This window comes from Dipodomys merriami, unplaced genomic scaffold (assembly GCF_024711535.1).
Source record: "Dipodomys merriami isolate MVZ:Mamm:240054 unplaced genomic scaffold, mDipMer1.0.p SCAF_75, whole genome shotgun sequence".
Taxonomy (NCBI): Eukaryota; Metazoa; Chordata; class Mammalia; order Rodentia; family Heteromyidae; genus Dipodomys; species Dipodomys merriami.
In genome coordinates, this window is record NW_027206346.1 from 6,579,753 (window position 1) to 6,589,543 (window position 9,791).

Here is a 9,791-nt window from a genome sequence, read left to right on the forward strand (position 1 = left end):
CTGGATGCTGTCCCTCAGATCTTCAGCTCAAAGCTAGCGCTCTACCACTTGAGCCACAGCGCCACTTCCGGCTTTTTTCTTTTTGCTTATGTGGTACTGAGGAATCGAACCCAGGGCCTCAGGCATGCAAGGCACGCACTCTACCACTGAGCCATCTTCCCAGCCCTACAGTCCCACCTTTTTAATATATATACACATTTACGAGAATTTTTTTGTGGAAATAGCACTTAAGCCACAGCACCACTTCTTTCTTTGTTTGAGTAGTTTGTTGGAGTCACAAGGAACTTTTTCCACAGGGAACTTAATCCCAGGCTGGCCTGGGATTAAAATCCTCCTACTCTCAGCCTCCCTTGTACCTGAGATGACTGATGTGTGCCACCACACATAGCAAGTGAATGAGAAGGAGCTTTGTGTAGGTATAACTAGACTGGTCTTGAACTAATGTCAACTTCCCAAGTAGATAGCTTTACAGGCATATGTCTTCAAAACCTTGATGTGTTCTGCTTAAATTTGAAGTAGTGTTTGTACATACTTAGGGTGTATAGTGATAATACAGTCCTTGTTGAGTATATAATAATCACTTCGATATAATTAGCACCTTCAGAGCCTGGGAAGGTGGCTCAGTAGTAGAGTGCTTGCCTTGCATGCATGAGGCCTCGGGTGATGTCTGAAAGCTTGATTCAGTTGAGGAAAGGGAGTCTGTCCTCACAGAATATCTGCTGCAGGAAAACCAATCTCCAATGGAGAAATAAGAATATGTCCCTCCCTCAACTCAGGAAGAAAAGCCTTCCTGTAATGAGGTGGTAGATCCCTTTGACTACCCTGACCTAGCATTTCTGCTTATAGGCAACTTATAGGAAGATCTAGTGTTATAGGTTCCTTCTCCCCTCCCTGGGAAAATATCTATTTTACTTTTTGTCATGATTGATGTAAAATGTTTATTTTATTTACTCTTCTAACTCTATTAAAATGTCAATATTTATGTTGTACAATTCTTGAATCCTATATACTGTGGATTTTTTCTTCCTATAATCTGATGACCCAGGCACATGGGTCCTGAGTGGGTTGAAACACCTGTAGCTGTACAAGAGCATCTACTGAATATAGAGGCAACTATTAAATGCATAGGCAGTGGCAAAAGTCCAGGCCGTGCTTCTATATGGTGATAGGGTCCCTACACTAGCTCTAGGACATAGCAGACCAGACATCCTAGAAAGGTGTTCCTCCTTGATTCTCAAGCTCATAATCTGTCAATTGGGACAAATGCCAGAGTAAATGTAGTGGTTCATGGGACTCTCTTCCAACAGTGAATTCAAGTATCATTACACATCCATTGTGCTTCATGCAAACATCTAAGAAAATTTCACCTTAAATAACACCAAAAACCTAGTTTGGGGAGAAAATATTTAACAAGATACATAAGATCCCACAATTCAATGAAAATGAATACACATCAAGAAACCTGTGGGACACAGCAAAAGCATTCCTGAGGGGGAAAATTTATTGCCCTCAGTGTCCACATCAAGAAAATAGAGATGGACTAAGTAAATAATCCCATGTTGTAAATTACTAGAAAAACATGAAAACAGTGAAACTTAAAGTTACTAAACGGAACCAGATTACCAAATTAAGAGCTGAAATTAACGAGATAGAGATTAAGAAAATTATAAATAAAATTAATAAAACAAAAAGCTGGTTTTTTTTGTTTTTTAATTTTATTTTATTTTATTTGAGAGCATACAGTACAGAGGGGTTACAATTACATTGGCAGGATAATGCATACATTTCTTACCAAGCATTGCAGCCTCCTCCTTTGTTTACCCTTCACCTCCCTTCCCAGCCTCCCCCCTCCCCCTACCCAATCATACCCCCCTCCCCACCCCACACCGACATTGTAAAGCTTGCTTTGACATGACATTTTGTAATTCTCCTTGTTGCAACAGGTCCACCTGAATCCTTAAACGACTTGTTGGTCCCCATCTCCTCCACATATTATACTGACATCAAATAAAGTGAAAGCGGGGGTTATACTGTGGGGGAGGGACATACAAAGCAACAAAGAAATAATCTTATAAATGCGTTAGAAACACATGCATGAAAGAAACGAAAACATTAAAATACATATTTGAGGGTTCGTTTTCCTAACATCACATTATCTGAACTTTTCCGCTTGACTCATACCTATACTAGATATTGCAAATAAGGGAAACCATGGGAACTATGCTTCTTTGGGCCTGGCTTACTTCACTTAATATAATTTTTTCCAAACCTTTCCATTTCCTAACAAATGGGGAAATGTCATTCTTTCTGATGGAGGCATAGAATTCCATTGTGTATATATACCACATTTTCTTGATCCATTCATCTACTGAGGGGCTTCTGGGTTGGTTCCATATCTTTGCTATGGTAAATAATGCTGTAATAAACATAGTTGTGCTGGTAGCTTTAGTGTGGTCTTGTTTGTATACATTTGGGTAAATGCCAAAAAGTGTATTTTTTTAAAAAAAATTTTTTTAAAAAATACATAAAATTGATGGACCTTTGGCAAGATTAATTAAGAGAGGAAACCCAAATTAACAAGATCAGGGATGCCACGGGAAAAATCACAACAAATACCCAGGACATCCAAGCAATTCTAAAGAACTATATCCAGAATCCATACTCTTTAAGAAAGAAAACCTATCAGAAATGGATGTATTTTTAGAGAAATACAAGTTACCCAAACTGAACAAAAAACCAATCAATTAAAAAAGCCAATATCTTACAATGAGATAAAGGAAGCAATCAGAAGTTTTCCAACAAGGAAAAGCCCAGGACAAGATGCATTCACTATGGAATTCTGTAAGACTTTTAAAAAGGAACTAACACCCATACTCCTCAGCCTCTTCCATGAAATAGAAAAAGAGGGAGCTATCCAAAACTCATTCTATGATGTCAATATCACACTCATCCCCAACCCAAGCAAAGACCCAACAACAACATCAACAATAAAAAACTACAGACCAATCTTCTTGATGAACACAGACACAAAGATCATTAACAAAATTCTATCCAACAGAATCCAGAAACATATAAAAAAAACATACATCATGGCCAAGTAGGCTTCATCTCAGAGATGCATGGATGGTTTAACCTACATAATTTAATAAATGTAATCCATCATATCAACAGACCCAAGGTCAAGAGCCATGATTATCTCCATTGATGCAGAAAAAAAGCTTTTGATAAGAGACAATATTCATGTTAAAAGCTCTGGGAAAAATAGGAATAGAAGGAACATTCCTTAAAACAATGAAAGCCATATACGACAGACCAACAGCCAGTATTATACTTAATGGGAAAAACAACCCATTCTCCTAAAATCAGGCAAGGATTCCCACTTTCTCCACTCTTCTTCAATATACTTCTGGAAACCTTAGCCAGAGAAAAAAGGCAAGAAAAAGGGAAGGAAGAAGTTAAATTAGGGAAATGGATAGAACTAGAAGAAATTATGTTGAGTGAGGTAAGCCAAGAGGAAAGAGACAAATGGCACATGGTCTCCCTGATAAGTGGATGTTAAATCCAGAACATAAGGTGATACAACACAGTAAACAAGACTCGAGAAACAAAAGACCCCCACTCATCTAGTCCAATGATTACTAAATGACCCCATACCGCTGACCACATATGGTATATATGTGCACATCAGAGGGAAACTAGGAGGAGGACACAGAACTAGAGGGAAACGGGAAAACATACAACAGTGGGACCCATCGGCTGCACCGGACATTGATCAAAACAAGCCAAACAACTTAAAGGCAGTGATGGGAGGGAGGAAATGAGTGGGAAAGAGAAAACAGCTGACACTATGCAATATCACTCAATCTGGAAGAAATAACTGTATAGTCAAAGCCCATAGAAATCATAAACTTCATGGACCATGATAGGCAATTTGTCCCATGAGTGTTAGAATGTGTTTGTGACTTTAACTAAGCATCACTATCCCAAAATACTTTGAAATTTATGAAATTATGTAATCAATCACAATAAAAAATTTGGAAAAAAGATACATAAGAAATATGAACACTGACATAAAATACATCATAAATAGGAGAAAGAAGACTTGCATAAATGGAAAATGACTTGCCAGGTGTCATGGACCATCTCACTAATTGTAGCTTCTAAAGTGGCATATTCTAAAGATGGAGGTTCAAAGCAGCACCTGCAGACAAATCTTAAAGACCCTTATTCAATGAATCAGTAAAAGTCAGGAACTAGAGGTGTAGCTAAAGTTCTATGTACAAGCGTTGAACAAAAAATAAGCAAGAGAGCAAGGTCCTGAGTTCAAATTCCAAGGTGGCATGAAAGATAAATATATCAGAGAAACAAAATTTGGGCAATGGCAATTTTAAACTAAAGAAAAACATATACAGGAAAAAGGAAAATATATGTTAATACTGTCCTTGAACAGTTTTTTCTCATGTCCATAGCTCCAATTTTGGATATTTGTTGTTGTTTTTTTGGAAATAATTTTTGGAAAGGTTTTTCTTCCTGAGGTGGGTTTTGAATTACTGTCCTCAGATCTCTTCTTTATGTGTAGCGAAGATCACAGATGTGAGTCATCCTTCCCTACTTAACTTCCTCTTGTTTTTGCAGTATCCAATTAGTTTGTTTAGGATTTCTTATAGTCCCCTACACATTTTAGAATGAATTTTGCAATTAATTTAAACCCAGGTCACAATCTTGTAAGGGGTATTTTGAATGCAAAGGCAATTTGAAAAGTACTGCTCTTTTAGAAATATTTTATGTTTTTGGGTCCGGTCGTGGGGCCTGAACTCTGGGCCTGGGCACTGTCCCTCAGCTCTTCAGCTCAAGGCTAGCGCTCTACCACTTGAGCTAGCGCCACTTCTGGCTTTTTTCTTTTTGCTTATGTGGTGCTGAGGAATTGAACCCAGGGCCTCAGGCATGCAACGCAAGTGCTCTACCACTGAGCCAACTTCCCAGCCCTCTTTTAGAAATATTAAGTCCTAGCTGGGCACTGGTGACTCACATTTGTTATCCTAGCTTCTAGGAGGCTGAGATCTGAGGATCACAATTCAAAGCCAGCCTGAAAAGTCTGTGATATTCTTACTCTAATTAACCACCCCCAAAACCAGATGTGTAGCTGTTGCTTAAAGAAGTAGAGTGCTAGTCTTGAGCAAAAAAGTTCTGGGACTTTGCCCAGGCCATGACTAAAGCTCCACAACTGATAAAAAGTAAAATAAAGTACAATATTGAGTCCTTTAGTCATAGGACAGGGTTATTTTTTCCATTTCAGTGGATCTACTTGACTTTAAAGGCATTTTTCCATTTCCAAATCACTCATCTTTTTATTGTTGATGTTCTGTGGTGGTCTTGGTGCTTGAATTCAGGACAGGAGCTATCCTTGAGCTTCATTTAGCACGAAGCTAGTACTGTACCACTTGAAATACAGGTCACTTCCAGGTTTTTGGTGATTAATTGGATCTAGGATGTGGTGCAGGAGGAAGGGGAGTAGAAGGAATGGATTGGGGGTGTCCCTCCTTACCCTGGTGCTTTAGTCATATGAGATGGAAAGTTTGCTGAAAATGGGCAGGTCTCCTGAATTGTCCAAGATGGGGGAATCTGACCCAGCATGGCTCCTGCTGTACTGCACAGGTAGCCTTGACCCAACAGAGAATTCTGAGGGGTGGCATGAGAATCAAACATGTGAGAGAACTCAGACATGGATCAGAATAGGAAGGTGGTGGGGTAGACATGAAAGGCAGCCCCATGAAAGAGGTAAAGAACAAATACCTGACTCTAGAAGGTGAAGGGGTTATTGGTGCCATCAGGAAGATTGGGTGAGCCCAGGAGGTCATCGGCAATCAGGATGGGTGTTGGGATGATCGACGTGGGGCTATCTAACAGCCTCGTGGTGGCAGCAGTCTCATTGGCACTGGAAAATCCAGCAAAGCTAAAGCTATGCTGGAGATAGGGAAGGTCTGCAGAAAGGTCCTGGCCAGGGCTCTGTGTTCCTTGGCTTTGAGGATGAAGTGGCAGCAGGGCTCATAGAGGCAAAGGTTGGTGACATGGAAGGTACTAGATCTTGCACTTGGGATGGCAGGCTAGGCTGTGGAGCTTATGGATGCTGTGCATGAAGTGACACTTGTCTCTATATTTATAGGTGTTTTCTTCAAATTGGAGGAACAGCTAGTTCTTATAGCGACTGGAGTTGACCTGCCTCTTTTGGTCTGCTTCTGATTGGGCAGCAGCTGCTCAGCACCTGTGAGAAAGAGCAGTCTCTGAAGCTGCTGTCCCTAGAGTACAAGACTGGGACTGGCTCACCCTTCAGGTAGCTGATGACCTAGCTCTGGTGGAACTTGGTGCTGGGCAGGGTGTTGGCCAAGTGCCTCCAAGGGAAACACCTCAGCAGCAGGAGAGACCACTGCCTTCCTGTCCAGCAAGCAGCCCCTTCTCTGGGAGCTCTGTCATTGAGCATCTTGGCAACCAAAACTTGCATAAAGCTTCTCTCAAGTTGAAAATGGTGGCAGATATGAGTGGGGTAGTCATTGTGGACACTGATAGAGGACAAAGGTGCAGATTTGGTGTCATGAAGGTCCTGATGTGGGGAAGGTGCTTACTCTGCCACTTAGGTCAGGAGTCCCACATGTCTAATCCCAGGGCCCCTCACCTTTCTCACTCTGCCCTCATAGAACTTTAAGTGGCTTTTTTTGTTTTCTTTTTAGATTATAAAATGTCAGTGCATCAAATACAAGGGATTGCTGCATATTAATTGGGTTGCATGTAGTCAGGTTTTTTGTTTGTTTTTCGTAAGTCGTGGGGCTTGAACTCTGGACTTGGGCACTATCCCTGTGCTCTTCAGCTCAAGACGAACATTCTACTGCTTGAGCCACAGCACCACTTCCGGTATTCTAGTGGTTAATTTGAGATAAGAGTCTCACTGACTTTTCTGCTGGGCTGGCTTTGAACTGTGATCCTTAGATCTCAGCCTCCTGAGTAGCTAGAATTACAGGCGTGAGCCACTAGCACACGGCAAGTAGTCAGTTTTTCATCAGAACAAATACCTGAGAAAAGTATCTTCTGAAGTGAGATTATGTGTGTGGAAGATAGGAAGAAAAATGAGAAAAACTGGAAATGTTGGCAGAGGCTGTAATTTGGGCTTTTGGGGAACAGTGCAAGGATATTATACATTCAGTGGCACTTTGAAGCAAGGTAGTAAGACCCTCTCACAAATATTAAATAAAAAAGGGATAGAGGCACAGTTCAAATGTTAGAGCATTGCCTAGTGTGTGTCTGGCCTGGAGTTCACTCCCTAGCCCCAGAGATTTGACTTGGAAGGGGCTAATCTGAGTGTTACATGTAATCAATAGCAGGTTCTCTAGCACTGATCTTTTGATTAAATTGAATTAATGTGTGTGTGTGTGTGTGTGTGTGTGTGTGTGTGTGTGTGTGTGTGTGTAGGTGGTATGGTGTAAGAGATAGCAACTGAGTTTCAATCTTCTGAAGGTGAATATCTAGTTTTCCGAGCACCATTTTCAGATCCAATTTTTTCTCTGGTAAAAATGGAACAGTATTGATTCAGTTCACTCTAGAAAGATAGAAGGTAGACAGGGACACAAAAGAAATATTTTGGTCCAGTATTCTGTTTAAATACAGAGCTCAAGCTTTTTGTTTTAGCTTTTAGTTTTGTGGCGGGCACTCTGCCACTTGAGCAACACTTTCACTCCCAGCTTTTTCCTGGTGAGTTGATGAGAAGTGTCTCTTGAGTAAGTAGTATTATAGGCCTGAGCTTCGGGTACTGAGCTACAAAAGAAAACAAATTTAAATTTTCTAATAGGTTTATTTTTACAGCATAGTTATGGTATAATACAGGTATATCCATATATCCCATACATATTGTGGATTGTTTTCTTGTGCTTTTGTTTTGTTCCAAGGGCTTGAACTCAGGGTCTAGGTGCTATCCCTGAGCTTTTTTGGTCAAGACTGTTGCTTTACTACACTTTGATCCACACTTTGGATCCACACTTTGTGTTCACACATGGATCAAAGAGAAGGGTTACAAAAATATTTTCTTTTCTTTCTTGCATCTTCTTGAAGGTGTTGGAGAAGAGAAGACCTTTGACAAATGGGGCTATTGGGTATTTGACTTATTGTGAGATGTCTGCTTATCAAATTAAGACATTGTTCAAAGAGCACATTTGAACCAGTCTGTGTTTACATATACAGCATCCAGAAATAATGAAAAACAAAACCAATCAAAAAAGAGAATAATCATTCATTTTCCTGAGTATGAAAACCCAGGAAAATGTTTCTATGCCCTATGAACTTTGACCCCACATGCTATAGCAGGATTATTTTGGTATAGATTTTCTGGCCCCCTTCATCACACATAGCAGGAGGAGTGCAGGAGGAGCAGCTTAGCAGGAAAGCAGCTAGGCAGTGTTGAGATGCAATGCAGCCCCCTTATGGACCCTCTTGATCTAGGTTCTGAAGAGGATGCTTCAAGGTAGGGGCAGTGGGAGTCAACCCCAGAATGGTCAAGCTGAAATCCTGAAAGCCTGTGAACAGCTTTCTATGCCCTGGATTGAGTGAGTTTGCTGATTCTTACATTCATATTCTTCACCCAATAAACAAACATGGCACCTCAAAGCAGAGTCCTGGGCCTGCCCTAGTCCTTGTGAGTGAAAGGTGCTGGAAGCATAGGAAGTACAGTGATCTAGCAGGCAAATCTGGAGGCCTGAAAGGCTATGGAAATGGCAGCCCTGGTTACTCAGAACCAACAGATATCCCTTGCATTGGCCCTGAATTCCAGGAGACTTGGTAGTTACCTCTCAATTCTGTGACAAGTAGGCTAAAGGCAATTCTGTCTGATGAATGGTGACAAGATGCCTAGAATTACCAACTCAGGCCCTAGGAAAGGCTGGAGTTCCAACTCCAATCTCCACTAATCATAAACCAAGGCCAACCAGCTGTATCAATAAAGCCATGTGTCTCCTTGGATAGTAGTTGGAGCTGGCAACAAGTGTCTCACACCTATAATTCTAGATACTCAAAAGGCTCAGACCTAGAGTTTGCAGAAAAATATGGACAGAAAAGTCCTGAGACTCATATTTCCAGTTAACTAACCAAAAAAAAAACTCAGTGAAACTTTGGCTTAAGAAGTATAGTGCCAAGTGCTATACTTGAGTGAAAAAGCTGAGTGAGAGTGTGAGACTTTTAGTTTAAATCCCAATACTGCTGTTCACACAAGGTGTGTACTTACACACACATGCACGTATCTCTGTGCATCACCTCCTTCTGGGATGCAATAATAGATGCTGAGAGTTAGCTCTAGTATCAATATTAACTCATTTCCAGTTTGACGACTGTATTCTACACACAGCAGTAGTGTGAAAGCTTCTCAGAAAATGAGTCCCACCATGCTTACAGTGACTGAGGATGGGCATAGGTGCATCCCTTCTGCTAGCTTTTGAGGGACCTCACTGTGCATCTGTGGACATTGTCTGTTCAGAAAAATAGCCTCTTCCCACAGTCACCAACAGCCACCAGAATGTGGGGAGAACTGGTCTGAGTAATGATCACAGGATCTTTATTTCATCTTTGTTAGATGTTTTTGCCTCATGTGGAGTCAGGATGTATGGCAAAGATGATTTTAATAGTTTGATGCACAAAGAGATCATTGAACAATTACTGATATTTACCATGTAAGCACAGGGTACCAACAACAACAGTGATTACATATTCTATTGATGATTCTTTGTTTTTGTTGTTGTTGTTCATGGGAATTGAAC

The 9,791-nt window shown here is 40.7% G+C and overlaps 1 pseudogene; it reads right to left on the reverse strand.

The window, feature by feature from the left end:
- Positions 1 to 5,554: 5,554 nt before the first annotated feature.
- On the reverse strand, positions 5,555 to 6,549 carry LOC138818384 (mRNA decay activator protein ZFP36L1-like; annotated as a pseudogene).
- Between the last annotated feature and the right edge of the window lie 3,242 nt (positions 6,550 to 9,791).